The sequence below is a fragment of the Ranitomeya variabilis genome, chromosome 7, assembly GCF_051348905.1.
Source record: "Ranitomeya variabilis isolate aRanVar5 chromosome 7, aRanVar5.hap1, whole genome shotgun sequence".
Classification (NCBI taxonomy): Eukaryota; Metazoa; Chordata; class Amphibia; order Anura; family Dendrobatidae; genus Ranitomeya; species Ranitomeya variabilis.
Window position 1 is genome coordinate 180,532,879 of NC_135238.1, and position 20,587 is coordinate 180,553,465.

At 47.4% G+C, this 20,587-nt stretch overlaps 1 long non-coding RNA gene across 1 annotated transcript; it reads right to left on the minus strand.

The window, feature by feature from the left end:
* Positions 1-2,607: 2,607 nt before the first annotated feature.
* On the minus strand, positions 2,608-10,507 carry LOC143785811 (uncharacterized). The gene is made up of 3 exons (XR_013218092.1): positions 10,458-10,507; positions 2,927-3,130; positions 2,608-2,846 (listed from the first exon to the last, which is right to left on the minus strand). It is a non-coding gene; the product is annotated as an uncharacterized LOC143785811 (long non-coding RNA).
* Positions 10,508-20,587: the final 10,080 nt, after the last annotated feature.

Consider the following 20,587-nt stretch of genomic DNA (forward strand, 5'->3'; position numbering starts at 1 on the left):
GTAGGTCTGGTGCCGTTAGGACAGGCGGTCCTGCAGATTTAAAGAAGGAGAATGAAAAAGTTAAATTGCCTTATAATGTGATTATAAGAAGGTCTTTAGTGGATTCAGAGTGTACGTCCTTAAAGGCAATGTTAAATTATTGTTCAATCATTTTGCACTTAGTAGAATACCCGGTTGGGTAAAAGAAAGTCATTTATAGCATGTTGCTATGATATTTTACCATGTTTGTAACGTTCAAGTGTCCTCACCTCCCATAAAGGGAAGCTCTGTTTACATATACTTATTGTTATTGCACTCAACAAAACTGTATGTCTTTTTGCTAACTTGTATTGTTGTTTTCTTCTCAGTCCCGAAGTACTGTGTTTAACCAGGGGGGAGTGCAGCGCCCCAGAGTCCTGGTCGTTGCAGTACTGTGGCTCCGCCACTATGGGGAGCTATGGTGCATCTGATGGCACTGAAGGAGTTCATCTGATCAGGTATCACAGACACCAATACATTTCACAGCCGGGCCTCCGGGGGGAGCTAAGGGTTCTATTCACTAGGCCACTCTCCACCATAGTGGGTAAACTGGGGGTCAGGCAGGAAGTTAGATGAGAAAGCTGACTGGGTTGGAACCAGGCAACACCTTGTGGCAGAGGGTGTTGTGGGGGAAGATACAGTAGGGTCTCTGTCAGGGGTGGGATCCTGACAGAGGCTTGGCAACTTGAACGAACGTAACGGGACCGTGCCTGCTCAGGATAGCGGCGGTGCCCAAGGAAGGATTAGAAGCGAGATAGATTGTGCTGAGTGAGAAACGAGATCAAGCAAAAGGAGAAATACCAGTAGGAGTCGTGCTGTAAGACCGAAGCAACATCCTACTGAGGCGCAAACAACCGGTGGCCGGAACGCCGAGGGAGTATCATAACATTCAGCTTCAAGCAATACTCCAAACAGCGGCAGGACAGTCAGTTTAAGGCGGGCTGTCTAACTTTAATCACCTATGCAGTCTTGGGGGGCAACCTGTGGAGAGGGGCGACTCTAGGGTCCCGGAAGAGCTCCGAGCCTACCCGTCAAACGGGTGCCGTCCCAACCAGAACACCAGGGAGGGACGGAGGATTAGCAGAACATCATCTAATCGAGTTGTGAGGGAACTTAAGAAACAGACACAACAGTTGTGGGGACTTTCTGTAAGCACAGCAGGGAAGGACCACAACACCTAGCGCTAGCAGGAAGGCACAGATTTCCACCTGCTAAGAGAACTCTGGAGGTGCCATTGGACCGGCCGGACTTGCGTAGCCTGGTTATCCGGATTCCGGACTGAGGACCGAGAAATCTTCAGTAAAAAGGTAAAGAGACTGCAACCTGGTGTCCTCGTTATTTACCGCGACCTGCACCCCACAACTGCACCACCACTACCATCATACATCATATCTATTTCACTGTGCGCCCCTCGGCAGGGTCACGGACCGGGCCTAGCCACCGTGACAACCCCGGAGCAGAGACTCAGAGGCCCGGTACCGGGTACCCCTCGGCCCTGCGGCAGTGGGGGGGCGCTCCACATGCTCTCTTTTTTTTCTTTTTGCACATAGCATGTACTTGTCTCTTTTTTTGGACCAGCACTCCTCCCATTTGGCTCAGGTGATTTTAATTAGCAGGAGACTGCAAAGTAAGGGGTCTAGCCCATTTTGGCTCTCACTGAAGAGCTGGAGGAAGGTGAGTTGAAATGCTCCCTTCATTTTGGTGCTGGTGCTGTGTGGCGGCCATTGTTGCTGTGGCTTTGTGCTGGTGGGGCGGCGCGGTCTGGAGTCTTGGGGACTCAGTCTCGCAGCATGGGTGCTGTGGGGCAACAGGCCGTCCACCCTGCTGGTGCATGGCCGCTGCGGCGGTGGTCGCCGCACGGCTCCGCTCCGTTAGGGCATTAGGACCCACTACGAGGTTTGCCGTGAAGGGGCAGTGGGCTTCATACAGTCTGATCAGAATGTTAAACTGAAAATCTCATGTTCAGTATTTAAATTTTTGCCAAGCGGCTTTAGATCAACGTATGATTTGGGGATGTGCGGTTCATGCTCTCTTTTTTTTCTTTTTGCACATAGCATGTACTTGTCTCTTTTTTTGGACCAGCACTCCTCCCATTTGGCTCAGGTGATTTTAATCAGCAGGAGACTGCAAAGTAAGGGGTCTAGCCCATTTTGGCTCTCACTGAAGAGCTGGAGGAAGGTGAGTTTAAATGCTCCCTTCATTTTGGTGCTGGTGCTGTGTGGCGGCCATTGTTGCTGTGGCTTTGTGCTGGTGGGGCGGCGCGGTCTGGAGTCTTGGGGACTCAGTCTCGCAGCATGGGTGCTGTGGGGCAACAGGCCGTCCGCCCTGCTGGTGCATGGCCGCTGCGGCGGTGGTCGCCGCACGGCTCCGCTCCGTTAGGGCGTTAGGACCCACTACGAGGTTTGCCGTGAAGGGGCAGTGGGCTTCATACAGTCTGATCAGAATGTTAAACTGAAAATCTCATGTTCAGTATTTAAATTTTTGCCAAGCGGCTTTAGATCAACGTATGATTTGGGGATGTGCGGTTCATGCTCTCTTTTTTTTCTTTTTGCACATAGCATGGTTATGTTCATGATTGATGGAGATGACACATGGATGTGTGGAAAGCAGCTTATCCTTAGTCCTGTAATGCAACACAAATGTTAATGAAATCTAATGATAATAGGTTTCGTTTTTCAGGCGAAAACTGATTTTACTTGCCTTTTCATAGCCATATTTCTCACTGTGATTGACAACGTTGCTCCACAATTTGTGTGTTTTTTATGACATTGTTTTGTTGTTGAACTTTGGAATTTTGATTTTGTATTGTTGTGGCAGCGGAATTCCTTCTGTAAAAGACAAATACATTTCCATTATCTCAAGAATTATTAAAAATTATTACATGTTCAGTATAATTAATGAAACAAACCCTAAAAACAACTTTATCTGTGTTTTCTTTGAAAGTCTTTGATACTTGTAGATCACTATGTGATGACTGCTGAAATCTCTGCAGCCATTCTTCAGCTTCTTCTTTGGCAAAAATCTTTGTTCTAACCTTTGCATGGAACCAGCCTTCATTCTCACCTTCCTTGAAGGATTCTACGTGATAATCATAGCCGCTTGGTAGAATATCCTGCAAGGTGGTATCGCAGAAGGGAGAAAAAAGGTTAAGTTCTGCAACGGGTATCACATGACCAAGTGACAGCGGCCTGACAGTTACTTGCTGCGGTGTTCATCTCCCTCCTATGTTGCATACGAGAACTAATCTATACTAACTATATGCAGTATTTCACAAAACTGAGTACACCCCTCACATCTTTATAAATGTTATATCTTTTCCTGGGACAACACAGAAGATAACACACTTTGATATAATGTAAAGTAGTCAGTATTCAGCTTCTATAAGGGGGACTTTTGACATTCAATCATCGCTTTTATGATCGCTGCTCAGAGCGATGACTGAATGTGTAAACGGGCAGACGACTCGGCAGCAGGAGCGATGATCGGCTCCTTGCTGCGAGTCATTTGATTTCAATATGCTGTAAAATTGTCGCTAGTTGCACCGATTTTTAAACATGTAAAGTCCCCGCAGCTACTCGTGAGCAGTGAGTGTGGGGGTAGGTCATCCCCTGGGAGCAGCAGCTGCTGCTGCTCGCATAGGGGAGAAAAAGGCCGCCGCCTGAGTCTTGTACCTGCTCCAAGTCCGCTCTGCCTGCACCTGGAATAGCTCCAGAGCAGAGCCCACGATGCGCCCGGCATCCACCGGTACTGGGAGCTTCACACGGCAGAGAAAGAAGCCTGCGGCTTTGAGGGGGCATGGCCTAGCGGTGTAAAAACGCCTGCTACCCAGCTCCCGCCAATGGGAGAGGGGTGGCCACACCCTCGACACTCCCATAGATTGTGCAGCAGCACGAGCTGCACAGTCTTGAGCTGGCCGCCAAAATGAGATTTTAGCAACAATTTTTTTTTTTTTTTTCCCAAGGCTAACAGCAAAAAGTGCACATCAAACGTTGTTGTCCAATTTCTCCTGAGTACACTGATACCCCATATGTGCGATAAAACTACTGTATGTGTGCAGCGCCCCCACTGCCGCAGGGCCGAGGGGTACCCGGTACCGGGCCTCTGAGTCTCTGCTCTGGGATTGTCACGGTGGCTAGACCCGGTCCGTGACCCTGCTGAGGGGTGCCCAATAATAAGTGTGGATGGTGGTGGTAGTGCGATGCAGTGCTGGTCACAGTAAATAACGAGGACACCAGGTTGCAGTCTCTTTACCTCTTTACTGAAGGCTTCAGGATCCTCAGTCCGGAATACGGTTAACCAGGCTGCGCAAGTCCGGCCGGTCCGATGGCACCTCCAGAGTTCCCTTTGCAGGTGGAAATCTGTGCCTACCTTCTAGCGCTTGTGTGTTGTGGTCCTCCCCTGCTGTGCTTACGGGATAGTCCCCACAACTGTTGTGTCTGTTTCTCGTGTTCCCTCACAACTCGATTCTGATGTTCTTCTTCGTCCCCCAGATGATATGGCTAGGACGCACCCGTATGATGGGTAGGCTCGGAGCTCTTCCTGGACCCTAGTGTCGCCCTTCTCCTGTTGTTGCCCCCTATGTCTTCGTAGGTGATTTGTGTGAGACAGCCCGCCTATAGCTGACTGTCCTGCCGTAGGTTTGAAGTATTGCTTGGAGCCTAGTACTTCCTCGGCGTTCCGGCCACCGGCTACGCGCCTCAGTAGGATGTTGCCTCGTCTTACAGCACGACTCCTACTGGTATTTCTCCTTGTTGCGTTGATCTCGTTTCTCACTCAGCACAATATACCTCGCTTCTTGTCCTTTCTTAGGGCACCGCCGCTATCTAGAGCAGGCGCGGTCCCGTAACGTTCTCTCTGTTCGCTAGGCCTCTGTCAGGATCCCACCCCTGACAGGGACCCCCCCGAGTCTCTCCCCGCAACACCCTCTGCCACAGGATGTTGCCTGTTCGATTCCCAGTCAGCTTCTCTCTAACTTCCTATCCAACCCCCAGTTTTACCAGACTGTGAGGAGTGGCCTAATACATAGCACCCTTAGCTCCCCCTGGAGGCCAGACTGTGAAGTGTATTGGTGTCTGTGATACCTGGTCAGGTGAACTCCTTCAGTGCCATCAGACGTACCATAGCCCCCCTTAGCGGCGGAGCATCAGTACTGCAACGACCAGGACTCTGGGGCGCTGCATGTGCGCATGTCAGAGCACGGAAGGGAAGTAGTTTTGGAATGCAGACTTTGGTGGAATGGTCTGCGGGCGTCATGTCGCGTTTGGAGAGTCCATGATGTGCCTAAACAGTGGAAACCCCCCACAAGTGACCCCATTTTGTAAACTGGACCCCCTAAGGAACTTATCTAGATGTGCCCCCTTTCTTGAACTAATCTACGTGTTCCTGTAAAGTAAATTAGTGCATTGAGATGTGGTACAATTTAAAGCAATCCTTCATACACAGGCCAGGTTTTTCGGGTCAGGTGTCGCATTGATAAATAGTGTCCTTGCGTATTCCCCTTTTGTAACACACTTGGCACCTTTTTGCGACTTACCGTTTTTTTCAAGTTTGTGTGACCTCCTCTGGGAAATGCTGGCCTGGTACGATACGAGGACCTTCAGTTTCGGAAGTGGCCAGCTCCTTCCGGAGCGCCAAAAATCGGGCCTTAACCACTATGTCCTTGAACTGAAGGTACAACGTATCGGTGTGGCATGAACATCATGACAGCAGGAAAGCGTTGAGCATTGCCATTTGTACGATATGCACGGCCAGGTTTTTGTACCACACCTTGGCCCTTCTCAAAGCACTGTACGGTTGGAGGAGTTAATCAGAGAGATCAACACCCCCCCATGTTTTTATGGTACCCCAGTACACAGTCCGGTCTGCAGACCTGTGTAGAGGTACCTGTCAGGACTCTGAACATTTTGATTACTTTTTGTGCATTACTGCCCTTTTCCAAGATGGCGTCTTTGGTCTCATGTGCACTGTGTCTTCCTGCTATATAACTCCACCCCAGCCTTTAGTTTGTGCTAGAGTATTCTGACTTGCATCCACCTCCTGACCCTGGCGACTACCTGGCTATACACCTGCTCCTGTGAACCTGTGTGGTGATCCTGCTACTCAGCTCTGAGTTTCTGCTGCATCCATCGGTTTCCAGTAATCCTCCATCTGGCTGCTTGTGTTTGTTTTCATCTGCATTTGCTGGACATGTAAGCTGTTGCTGCTCTGCTTAAACCTGAGACCTTTACCCAGGCCTCCCTGGTTGTGCTAAGATATTATTTGACCTGCCTTATAAGCATATCTTATCTGTGTTTGGACTACCAAGGACTTATTCGTGTCAAGTATCCTCAAGAGTAATTGTGCTTCATAGACTTTCTGCGTGATTGCATTTTCCTCTGAAGTTTCCTATAGACTGTTAAGCTGCGTTTAATATTTACACCAAGTGTTGTGGACTTGAGTTTCTCTCCACATAGGTTTTAATCACCGAGTGATAATATAGACTTTACCACTTATAAAACTGTATCCTGTAGTTGTCTTGTTCCACGCAAAGAGTATCCTGAGTTATCCCTTATAATCTTTACAGTACCTCGTACAGTGCTGAGGGCGCTGCCATCACTGTGTATGGTGGTCAAGAGAAGGACATCCCTCCTGTCCTTGTACTTGACCACCACAGCAGGCGGTCGCTACATTGGGCTCTGCCATCACCCCTTCTGAGCATCTGCCCAAGTAGCGTTTTCGCGAGGCCTCTCTGATTTTTCCGGAAAGATTTTTGCGTTACCTCGCGCAGAGAGGGATTTGTAAAGTGGGACGCTGGTATAAAAGATAACAGTGTAGAGGTGATAACCTTTATCCAGCAGTGGGTGCACCAAATCACACACAATTTTCACACTCACTCCCAGGACAGGAGGACACTCAGGGGGTTCAATCCTGGTGTCCTTTACTTCATAAACTCTAAAGCTGTGGGTGTACCCTGAGGTACTCTCACACAGTTTGTAGAGTTTGATTCCGTACCTGGCCCTCTTGCTCATCCACGCAGATGTCCCTTTGGGGCACATACACTTCAGCAAACTTTTTGTTGAAGTGTTCGATGACAGGCAGAACTTTGAACAGATAGTCAAAGTTGGGGTCATCTCGTGGGGACACTGTGCATTAGCAGTACAATGCAGGAATTTGTGGATGGCCTCAAAACGCATCCGGGCCATGACCATTCGGAACACTGGAGCGTTATATAAAATATCAACACTCCTATATTGCCGAAATTTCTGCCTTCTTGAGGATCCCCATGTGGAGGACCAGGCCCCAAAACTTTATCATTTTAACTGCGTCTACAGGAGACCAGTTAGAATATGATGAACTGGGGTTTTGGTCCAAAACTTGACGAGCGTGCAAATTAGTTTGCTCCACCATGAGGTTAACAAAATCCTCAGAGAAAAAGACTTTAAAAAAGTCAATTTCTGTGAGGCCGGTGGTGTCAAACTTGATTCCTGATTCTGCCACAAAATCAGGGATCAGTGGATCATGATTTTTTTTTTTTGGGGGGGGCAAGGTCAACACAGGGTCAGCAATGGGGTGCGCTAGTTACTCATCTGGAATGGTGGGCGCTGCCTTATCTTCTGTCCTGGGACGTCTGCGTGGCGGTTCCGCAGGACCCGAGGAGGAAGATGAGGAGGAGGCAGAGGAGGACGAAGAATCGGAAAAGTAAAGAAATGTGGGATCCTCTCCCTCACTATCAGTGTCGGAGGCAAGGAAAGCATATGCCTCCTCTAATGAATAGCGCTGTTGAGGCGAACAGGACATTTTTTTGTGTGAATATGGTGCTTGGGTGTACTTTATTTGTAATGATGTGTATGTGTGGTGGGGATAGTAATGGGTGAAAAATATTATGAAAAGAAAAAAGATAAAAGAAAAAAAAAACACTTCAAAATTTTTCAGCTGATGGATGTGCGCACGGAGGTGGCGCAAGGGGGGGTTGAAAAAGAAAAATGGAAAACAGCTGGCACAAGCTCTAATAAATGAACTGCATCACCTATTAAAGTTTGGCGGCTCCGGGATGTGCGTACGGAGTTGGCGCAAAGGGGGCTGAAAAAAAAAAAGCGAGCACGAGTGTTGATCCGTGAACTGTGCCACCAATCAACGCTCGGAGGCTGCTAAAAGCTTGAACCCTGCCCAACAATTGTAGTTGTAGGGTACTCAATCCTAGACATGTCTTTGTGGTATTTTCCTGATGAAGAGGTCAGCTAGACCTTGAAACGTGTTGAATAAACCACCAGAGTTTTCATTACATTCGATTCTGAATTATTGTGGCAGCACGAACTTAATCCACGAATCATCCTGTACAACGTCTCTGAGAAGGTCGCGTGGGTGGCCCGTGGATCTGCAGTAGCCGATGCGCACATGCTTTTGCTTTACACCATCAGGTGAGCAGCTCCCTGTTAGGGCTGTCCCACACGTCCAGATAATTCCGGTACCGGAATAAATCGGTACCGGAGTTATCCGTGTCCGTGTGCCTGGGAACTCACGGAGGCCATACCTGCGGCACACGTGTGCCGCCCGTATGGCGAGTGGGTACCACACGGAGCGTGTGGTACCCACTCTGCATGGTGCTGAAGCTGCGATTCATATCCTCTCTGCAGTAACGTTTGCTGCAGAGAAAATATGAAGAATAGTGTTAAAAATAAAGATTTAGGTGTCCGCCGCCCCCCCACCCCCTGTGCACCCCCCCGCTGGTCAGAAAATACTTACCCGGGTCCCCCGTCGGCTGTCGCTCCTTCTTGGTCTTGCCGCGGCTTCTCCTGCATGCGGTCACGTGGGCCCGATCATTTACAGTCATGAATATGTGGCTCCACCTCCATAGGGGCGGAGCCGACTATTCATGATTGTAATTGATCGGCCCCACGTGACCGCATACAGTAGGAGGCGCGGCCAGACCAGGAAGGAGCGACAGCCGACGGGGGACCCGGATAAGTATTTTCTGACCAGCGGGGGGGCGCACAGGGGGTGGGGGGGCGGCGGACACCTAAATCTTTATTTTTAACACTATTCTTCATATTTTCTCTATAGCAAACGCTGCTACAGGGAAGATATGAATACCGGCTTCAGCACCATGTGGGGGGGACAGCGCTTACTGTAGCGCTGTCTCCGGCACGCACACGGACCCCAGACGGAGAATGTCCGTGTGAGGTGCGTGTTTTACGCGGACCCATTGACTCTATTGGGTCCGTGTAAAACGTGCGCTCCCACGAACACTGACATGTCTCCGTGTTTGGCACACGGAGACACGGTCCGCACACGGTCCGCAAAAAATCAATGACATCTGAACAGATGCATTGATTTTTATGGGTCTACGTGTGTCAGTGTCTCCGGTACGTGAGGAAACTGTCACCTCACGTACCGGAGCCACTGACGTGTGAAACCGGCCTTAAAAAAACTGCACTTAATCTGAGGATAAGACCCTATATGCGCTTTCTCCCTAATCTACAAATCGTATAAATGTAATTCTACCACCTGAATAAAGTACAATATGTGACAAAAACAATGTCAGAATTACTTGAATGTGCAAATTCTTTACGGAGTTACTGTATGTTTAAAGGGAACCTGTCACCTGAATTTGGCGGGACCAGTTTTGAGTCATATGGGCAGGGTTTTTGCCTTGCGCAGGCGTCTACTCCGGAGGACAGAGAATGAACTTCAATCCAATATTGCGGCCAGCATGCAGCCAGCGGGTAAGGAAAGGGTGAATCAAACACCTCAAAACCCCGCCCATATGACCCAAAACTGGTCCCGCCAAATTCAGGTGACAGGTTCCCTTTCAGCGACACACACCAGATTTCCAAAATTTGCCTTGGTCATTAAAGGATTACTTTGTAAGATAGGGGTTAACTAACAGATTTGTGTGGGTCTGCCCATTCATACCCACAACGATCGTCAGCACGGGGGCATTGGCCCAAGTATTGGCAGCGTGAGCAGCAAGCACTGGCCATGTGCGGCAAGTTCAATCCTATGAAAGCGACAAAAGCAAGATGGCCACGGCTCCCATAGGAATCAATGGTGCACTTGCCGCACAGTGCAATGCCATTCAGGCTGCCAGTACTTGCGCTCGTTCAGAGACCACGTGCTGGTGATAGGCGAGGGTGTGAGCGGCCACACCCGCACAGATCTGCTAGTTAGCCCCTATTTGAAGGATAGGGGCTAACTTCTATTCTCCGGAGTACTCATTTAAAGCCAAAACAGGCCTACTCACTAAGGGGTTAAATGCAAATGGGCTACATGGGACAATAACGATACTCTGAAAGCGCCCTTCATGTGAGGTCTGTACTTCAATATTCTACCCATATAACGATATAACGTACTAATAGACTACATACCGTATATACAGTAATGCTACAGACCTACCAATATACAGGAACTACCTACCTATATATAGTAATACAAGAGCTACCTTACAGTGCTACTATATTAACCTTTAACTGCTGCTGCTGCTGGACGCCATTACTGGCTGCTGGCTCCATCTCTATAATAATAAAAAGAAATAAATCTTTCAGTCACCTGGCTTCTTGTTTTTCTTGTTTGATAAGATTGTGCCAAAACACGGAGCTACAGTCGCTACAATACATACCGCAGGTACAACGCACCCAGTGTATACAGAAGAACCCCAGTATATAGCGCAGGACGGGGATGCTGACATTTCACAGGCGCATGAATCCGTACTGACTGAGCGCACTCCTGAATGCGAGCGTTCCACCATGAAAGGCCGGCGTCACACACAACGTATATATATATATAAAAAAAAAAATCGGTCTGTTTTTTGCGGCCGAAATACGCTGAAAAGTTCCTGAACAGTGATCCGTCTTCAATGTGAGGATGCGATTTTTTCTCCAAAAATTATCCGTGTGTGACCCGTATGGCGTGATTTTCTCGCTGGATTGCAAAATGGACATAGAATGGATCCATGGCCTCAAATATTCTTGAAAAAAAATATATATATATATATATATATATATATATATATATATATATATATCAGTGAGACACACACATACGGATGTTTATATGATCTTTACTGTTTATTAATGTTTTTTTATAATTTATGAGTCTGTAAAGTATCTATGTCTGTCTTTATTATTGTCATGTTCCCCTCCCCCTAGATTACTATAAGGCCGGGGTCACACTAGACCGTAATACGGACGAGTGCTATGCGATAAAAAATCGCATAGCACTCGGCCCAATGTTAATCTATGCTCCAGCTCCCATCATCCGATATTTTCTCCACCGTATTTCGGATCCGAGGGAACTCGCATCAGGCTGCGATTGTCAGCGTATCTCGGTCGAGACTCGCCAATGCAAGTCTATGGGTGCGAGAAAAAATCGGATTACACACGGACCATGCGTGTGCATTGCGAGAAATACGCAGCGGTGTTCTATAGAAAAGCCGGTAATTCAATTGCCGGCTTTTCATTTCTCCTTCACAAACCCGACAGGATATGAGACATGGTTTACATACAGTAAACCATCTCATATCCCCTTTTTTTTTGCATATTCCACACTACTAATGTTAGTAGTGTGTATGTGCAAAATTTGGCCGCTGTAGCTGCTCAAATAAAGGGTTAAATGGCGGAAAAAATTGGCGTGGGCTCCCGCGCAATTTTCTCCGCCAGAATGGTAAAGCCAGTGACTGAGGGCAGATATTAATAGCCAGGAGAGGGTCCATGGTTATTGGCCCCCCCATGGCTAAAAACATCTGCCCCCAGCCACCCCAGAAAAGGCACATCTGGAAGATGCGCCTATTCTGGCACTTGGCCACTCTCTTCCCACTCCCTGTAGCGGTGGGATATGGGGTAATGAAGGGTTAATGCCACCTTGCTATTGTAAGGTGACATTAAGCCAGATTAATAATGGAGAGGCGTCAATTATGACACCTATCCATTATTAATCCAATTGTTTGAAAGGGTTAAAAACACACACACACATGATTTAAAAGTATTTTAATGAAATAAACACAGCAGTTGTTTTAATATTTTATTGCTCTCTCATTCCATTTTCAGACCCTCGCTTGGCAAAACAATAAACACACAACATACATACCCTCTCTGATGAACTGTCACGTCCCACGAAGTAATCCATCTGAAGGGGTTAACTAATATTACAGGCAGAGCTGCGATAATCCACTCGCTCGTGCCTGTAATCCCCGGGTGCTGAAAGGAAAGCAGTGATGTGTACTTACATTCAGTCGCGGTGATGCGTCTCTGCTGGATGTTCTCATGAACTGCAGCCTGGGAACTTTTCCCCAGGCTCCAGGTCATATGAGGACATCCACCAGGGGGCGCATCACCGCGACTGAAGGTAACTATAGGTCATTGACCTATAGTTACCTTCAGTCGCGGTGATGCGCCCCCTGGTGGATGTCCTCATATGACCTGGAGCGTGGGAAAAAGTTCCCAGGCTGCAGTTCATGAGAACATCCAGCAGAGGCGCATCACCGCGACTGAATGTAAGTATAGATCACTGCTTTCCTTTCAGCACCCGGGGATTACAGGCACGAGCGAGTGGATTATCGCAGCTCTGCCTGTAATATTAGTTAACCCCTTCAGATGGATTACTTCGTGGGACGTGACAGTTCATCAGAGAGGGTATGTATGTTGTGTGTTTATTGTTTTGCCAAGCGAGGGTCTGAAAATGGAATGAGAGAGCAATAAAATATTAAAACAACTGCTGTGTTTATTTCATTAAAATACTTTTAAATCATGTGTGTGTTTTTTAACCCTTTCAAACAATTGGATTAATAATGGATAGGTGTCATAATTGACGCCTCTCCATTATTAATCTGGCTTAATGTCACCTTACAATAGCAAGGTGGCATTAACCCTTCATTACCCCATATCCCACCGCTACAGGGAGTGGGAAGAGAGTGGCCAAGTGCCAGAATAGGCGCATCTTCCAGATGTGCCTTTTCTGGGGTGGCTGGGGGCAGATGTTTTTAGCCACGGGGGGGCCAATAACCATGGACCCTCTCCTGGCTATTAATATCTGCCCTCAGTCACTGGCTTTACCATTCTGGCGGAGAAAATTGCGCGGGAGCCCACGCCAATTTTTTCCGCCATTTAACCCTTTATTTGAGCAGCTACAGCGGCCAAATTTTGCACATACACACTACTAACATTAGTAGTGTGGAATATGCAAAAAAAAAGAGGATATGAGATGGTTTACTGTATGAAAACCATGTCTCATATCCTGTCGGGTTTGTGAAGGAGAAATGCAAAGCCGGCAATTGAATTACCGGCTTTTCACAGATATCGCGCTGAATGAAATATAAATACAGAATATATATATATGTGTCTCAATGATATATATGTTTTCCCGAACATTTGAGCACATAAATCCATTAGATGTCGGTTTTGCAAGCTTGCGAGAAAATCTCGGCATACGGATGCCATACGGATGTCACACGGATGTCACACGGATCATTTGATGCGAGGAAAACGCATCCTCGCACGGCACACGGATCACTGTTTTTGAAACATTTGTGCGATTCTCGGCCGTGAAAAACGGACCGTTTTTTTATACGTTAAGTGTGTCCCCGGCCTAACAGTGGGTATTTATCTGGGGGCTTGACATATATGTGGACATGGTAAGGTACCTCTTCACTTTGATGTGGTACTGTCAGCACAGCCTTTTGTTAAGATCACTTGCATCTATGCACTCCCTACCTTGTTAGACATTTATATGGCCAGACCCCCTTTTTTCTTCTAATCAGCGGCTGCATCTTTCTTTCCCATAGGCTCACCCGTGTGGCCGTGCGCATCGCGCTGTGCACGGGCGGCTCGGATCTGTGGGCGGGCGTCTCAGTGCCCGGTGCGCGATCTCCAGGTGTGCTGCCTGGCGCTTGCGCACTGTGTCTGACGCCGTCCTGCATTTCTGACCCGTCCGTCGCAGTGCGCATGCGCCGGTGGCGCCGCTCGGATTGGCCGGGATCACACATGTGACCGGGGTCGGGGGGGTTATAACAAGGTCCTGTACCATCCATACGTTATCCCCTTGAGAAAGCGGCGTGGTTTTTGCCGCGAAACGCGCGTCGGGGCGCTCTTTTGTTCCGGTGGGACTCCCCCTTCTTGCCCCCTCAACTGGTAAGCTCACCTTTGGTATTTACTACATTACCATGCACTATGCACTTTACTGTGGCCCTGTTTTGGCTACTGCATTAGCAGATGACATACCTTGGTGCGTTTATAATTCTATATTCTACTGTGGGGGGTTTGCTGTTTTTTCTTCCAGCTCCCCTCTTATGTTGATTTCAGTATTTACTTATGGGGGCAATATAGGGGTTAGTTTCCCCCTCTTGTGTGTGATTGGGAGACACCATCTATTTGAAACATATTACTGTTTTTACATTTTTGTACTAATAAAGGATATTTGATATGCAATACTACATGCTCCTTATTTCCTCCTGTTTATATATGTATTTGATGGAGCTTTATTAGCCTGGAGGCACTTAATGTGTATGTGCTTGGATCCAGACTATCGTTATGATTCTGGGAACCCTGTTAATATGGAGGGTGAACTAGGTAGAGGGTGTGGGTGGAGAGAGAGAGAGTTAGGCCGGCCTGACACTCAGCGTATGTAAATACGGTCCGTTTTTTACGGCCGTAATACGCAGAAAAGTCCCCAAAATAGAAAATAGTGATCCGTATGTCATCCGTAGGCAGGGTGTCTCAGCGTATTTTGCGCATGGCATCCTCCGTATGTAATCCGTATGGCATCCGTACTGCGATATTTTCTCGCAGGCTTGCAAAACCGACATCTAATGGATTTATGTGCTCAAATGTTCGTTAAAACATATATACAGTATATATATATGTCATTGAGACACATATATTTCTGTATTTATATTTAATTCAGCGCGATACCAAACCCGACATGATATGAGCCATGGTTTACATACAGTAAACCATCTCATATCCCCTTTTTTTTGCATATTCCACACTACTAATGTTAGTAGTGTGTATGTGCAAAATTTGGGCGCTGTAGCTGCTAAAATAAAGGGTTAAATGGCGGAAAAAATTGGCGTGGGCTCCCACGCAATTTTCTCCGCCAGAGTGGTAAAGCCAGTGACTGAGGGCAGATATTAATAGCCTAGAGAGGGTCCATGGTTATTGGCCACCCCTGGCTACAAACATCCGCCCCCAGCCACCCCAGAAAAGGCACATCTGGAAGATGCGCCTATTCTGGCACTTGGCCACTCTCTTCCCACTCCCGTGTAGCGGTGGGATATGGGGTAATGAAGGGTTAATGTCACCTTTCTATTGTAAGGTGACATTAAGCCAGGTTAATAATAGAGAGGGGTCAATTATGACACCTATCCATTATTAATACAATTGTATGAAAGGGTTAAAGAAAACACCCACACATTAATAAAAGGTATTTTAATGAAATAAACACACAGGTTGTTTTAATATTTTATTGCTCTCTCAATCCACCTGAAGACCCTCGCTCTGAAAAATAGTAAACCAACAATATACATACCTTCAGATGATCTGTCACGTCCCACGAAGTAAATCCATCTGAAGGGGTTAAATCATTTTACAGCCAGGAGCTGTGTTAATGCACTCGCTCGTGCCTGTAAACCTCGGGTACTGAAAGGAAAGCAGGATGATCTGTACTTACCTTGAGTAGTGGTGAGGCGCCCTCTGCTGGATGTCCTCATATGAACTTGAGCGTGGGAACTTTTCCAAGGCTCCATGTTATGGTTCTCAATGGCAAGAGAACATAGCCCAGCATACATAGGAACTAGCTCTTGGAAGGATGGAAACTTAAACTGACCATGAACTAAACCTGCCGCACAACTAACAGTAGCCGGGTAGCGTAGCCTGCGTTTTATCCCTAGACGCCCAGCGCCGGCCGGAGGACTAACTAATCCTGGCAGAGGAAAATATAGTCCTGGCTCACCTCTAGAGAAATTTCCCCGAAAGGCAGACAGAGGCCCCCACATATATTGGCGGTGATTTAAGATGAAAATGACAAACGTAGTATGAAAATAGGTTTAGCAAAATCGAGGTCCGCTTACTAGATAGCAGGAAGACAGAAAGGGTACTTTCATGGTCAGCTGAAAACCCTATCAATACACCATCCTGAAATTACTTTAAGACTCTAGTATTAACTCATAACATCAGAGTGGCAATTTCAGATCACAAGAGCTTTCCAGACACAGAAACGAAACTGCAGCTGTGAACTGGAACAAAATGCAAAAAACAAACAAGGACAAAAGTCCGACTTAGCTGGAAGTTGTCTGGTAGCAGGAACATGCACAGAAAGGCTTCTGATTACAATGTTGACCGGCATGGAAGTGACAGAGGAGCAAGGTTAAATAGCGACTCCCACATCCTGATGGGAACAGGTGAACAGAGGGGATGATGCACACAAGTTCAATTCCACCAGTGGCCACCGGGGGAGCCCAAAATCCAATTTCACAACAGTACCCCCCCCTCAAGGAGGGGGCACCGAACCCTCACCAGAACCACCAGGGCGATCAGGATGAGCCCTATGAAAGGCACGGACCAGATCGGAGGCATGAACATCAGAGGCAGTCACCCAAGAATTATCCTCCTGACCGTATCCCTTCCATTTGACCAGATACTGGAGTTTCCGTCTGGAAACACGGGAGTCCAAGATTTTTTCCACAACGTACTCCAACTCGCCCTCAACCAACACCGGAGCAGGAGGCTCAACGGAAGGCACAACCGGTACCTCATACCTGCGCAACAATGACCGATGAAAAACATTATGAATAGAAAAAGATGCAGGGAGGTCCAAACGGAAGGACACAGGGTTAAGAATCTCCAATATCTTGTACGGGCCGATGAACCGAGGCTTAAACTTAGGAGAAGAAACCCTCATAGGGACAAAACGAGAAGACAACCACACCAAGTCCCCGACACAAAGCCGAGGACCAACCCGACGCCGGCGGTTGGCAAAAAGCTGAGTCTTCTCCTGGGACAACTTCAAATTGTCCACCACCTGCCCCCAAATCTGATGCAACCTCTCCACCACAGCATCCACTCCAGGACAATCCGAAGATTCCACCTGACCGGAGGAAAATCGAGGATGAAACCCCGAATTACAGAAAAAAGGAGACACCAAGGTGGCAGAGCTGGCCCGATTATTGAGGGCAAACTCCGCTAAAGGCAAAAAAGCAACCCAATCATCCTGATCTGCAGACACAAAACACCTCAAATATGTCTCCAAAGTCTGATTCGTCCGCTCGGTCTGGCCATTAGTCTGAGGATGGAAAGCAGACGAGAAAGACAAATCTATGCCCATCCTAGCACAGAATGCCCGCCAAAATCTAGACACGAATTGGGTTCCTCTGTCAGAAACGATATTCTCCGGAATACCATGCAAACGAACCACATTTTGAAAAAACAGAGGAACCAACTCGGAAGAAGAAGGCAACTTAGGCAGGGGAACCAAATGGACCATCTTAGAGAAACGGTCACACACCACCCAGATGACAGACATCTTCTGAGAAACAGGAAGATCCGAAATAAAATCCATCGAGATGTGCGTCCAAGGCCTCTTCGGGATAGGCAAGGGCAACAACAATCCACTAGCCCGAGAACAACAAGGCTTGGCCCGAGCACAAACGTCACAAGACTGCACAAAGCCTCGTACATCTCGTGACAGGGAAGGCCACCAGAAGGACCTTGCCACCAAATCCCTGGTACCAAAGATTCCAGGATGACCTGCCAACGCAGAAGAATGAACCTCAGAAATGACTTTACTGGTCCAATCATCAGGAACAAACAGTCTACCAGGTGGGCAACGATCAGGTCTATCCGCCTGAAAATCCTGCAAGGCCCGCCGCAGGTCTGGAGAAACGGCAGACAATATCACTCCATCCTTAAGGATACCTGTAGGTTCAGAATTACCAGGGGAGTCAGGCTCAAAACTCCTAGAAAGGGCATCCGCCTTAACATTCTTAGAACCCGGTAGGTATGACACCACAAAATTAAACCGAGAGAAAAACAACGACCAGCGCGCCTGTCTAGGATTCAGGCGTCTGGCGGACTCAAGATAAATCAAATTCTTGTGGTCGGTCAATACCACCACCTGATGTCTAGCCCCCTCAAGCCAATGACGCCACTCCTCAAAAGCCCACTTCATGGCCAAAAGCTCCCGATTCCCAATATCATAATTCCGCTCGGCGGGCGAAAATTTACGAGAAAAAAAAGCACAAGGTTTCATCACGGAGCAGTCGGAACTTCTTTGCGACAAAACCGCCCCAGCTCCGATTTCAGAAGCGTCGACCTCAACCTGAAAAGGAAGAGCAACATCAGGCTGACGCAACACAGGGGCGGAAGAAAAGCGGCGCTTAAGCTCCCGAAAGGCCTCCACAGCAGCAGGGGACCAATCAGCAACATCAGCACCCTTCTTAGTCAAATCAGTCAATGGTTTAACAACATCAGAAAAACCAGCAATAAATCGACGATAAAAGTTAGCAAAGCCCAAAAATTTCTGAAGACTCTTAAGAGAAGAGGGTTGCGTCCAATCACAAATAGCCCGAACCTTGACAGGATCCATCTCGATGGAAGAGGGGGAAAAAATGTATCCCAAGAAGGAAATCTTTTGAACCCCAAAAACGCACTTAGAACCCTTCACACACAAGGAATTAGACCGCAAAACCTGAAAAACCCTCCTGACCTGCTGGACATGAGAGTCCCAGTCATCCGAAAAAATCAGAATATCATCCAGATACACGATCATAAATTTATCCAAATAATCACGGAAAATGTCATGCATAAAGGACTGAAAGACTGAAGGGGCATTTGAAAGGCCAAAAGGCATCACCAAATACTCAAAGTGGCCCTCGGGCGTATTAAATGCGGTTTTCCACTCATCCCCCTGCTTAATTCGCACCAAATTATACGCCCCACGGAGATCTATCTTAGAGAACCACTTGGCCCCCTTTATGCGAGCAAACAAATCAGTCAGCAGTGGCAACGGATATTGATATTTAACCGTGATTATATTCAAAAGCCGATAATCAATACAAGAGCCATCTTTCTTAGACACAAAGAAAAAACCGGCTCCTAAGGGAGATGACGAAGGACGAATATGTCCCTTTTCCAAGGACTCCTTTATATATTCTCGCATAGCAGCATGTTCAGGCACAGACAGATTAAATAAACGACCCTTAGGGTATTTACTACCCGGAATCAAATCTATGGCACAATCGCACTCCCGCTGCGGAGGTAATGAACCAAGCTTAGGTTCTTCAAAAACGTCACGATAGTCAGACAAGAATTCAGGAATCTCAGAGGGAATAGATGACGAAATGGAAACCAAAGGTACGTCCCCATGCATCCCCTTACATCCCCAGCTTAACACAGACATAGCGTTCCAGTCGAGGACTGGGTTATGAGATTGCAGCCATGGCAATCCAAGCACCAACACATCATGTAGATTATACAGCACAAGAAAGCGAATAATCTCCTGATGATCCGGATTAATTCGCATAGTTACTTGTGTCCAGTATTGTGGTTTATTACTAGCCAATGGGGTGGAGTCAATCCCCTTCAGAGGTATAGGAGTTTCAAGAGGCTCTAAATCATACCCACAGCGTTTGGCAAAGGACCAATCCATAAGACTCAAAGCGGCGCCAGAGTCGACATAGGCATCCGCGGTAATAGATGATAAAGAACAAATCAGGGTGACAGATAGAATAAACTTAGACTGAAAAGTGCCAATTGAAACTGACTTATCAAGCTTCTTAGTACGCTTAGAGCATGCTGATATAACATGAGTAGAATCACCACAATAAAAGCACAACCCATTTTTTCGTCTAAAATTCTGCCGTTCGCTTCTGGACAGAATTCTATCACATTGCATATTCTCTGGCGTCTTCTCAGTAGACACCGCCAAATGGTGCACAGGTTTGCGCTCCCGCAGACGTCTATCGATCTGGATAGCCATTGTCATGGACTCATTCAGACCCGCAGGCACAGGGAACCCCACCATAACATCCTTAACGGCATCAGAGAGACCCTCTCTGAAATTCGCCGCCAGGGCGCACTCATTCCACTGAGTAAGCACAGACCATTTACGGAATTTTTGGCAGTATATTTCAACTTCATCTTGCCCCTGAGATAGGGACATCAAGGCTTTTTCCGCCTGAAGCTCTAAATGAGGTTCCTCATAAAGCAACCCCAAGGCCAGAAAAAACGCATCCACATTGAGCAACGCAGGATCCCCTGGAGCCAATGCAAAAGCCCAATCTTGAGGGTCGCCCCGGAGCAAGGAAATCACAATCCTGACCTGCTGAGCAGGATCTCCAGCAGAGCGAGATTTCAGGGACAAAAACAACTTGCAATTATTTTTGAAATTTTGAAAGCAAGATCTATTCCCCGAGAAAAATTCAGGCAAAGGAATTCTAGGTTCAGATATAGGAACATGAACAACAAAATCTTGTAAATTTTGAACTTTCGTGGTGAGATTATTCAAACCTGCAGCTAAACTCTGAATATCCATTTTAAACAGGTGAACACAGAGCCATTCCAGGATTAGAAGGAGAGAGAGAGAGGAAGGCTGCAATATAGGCAGA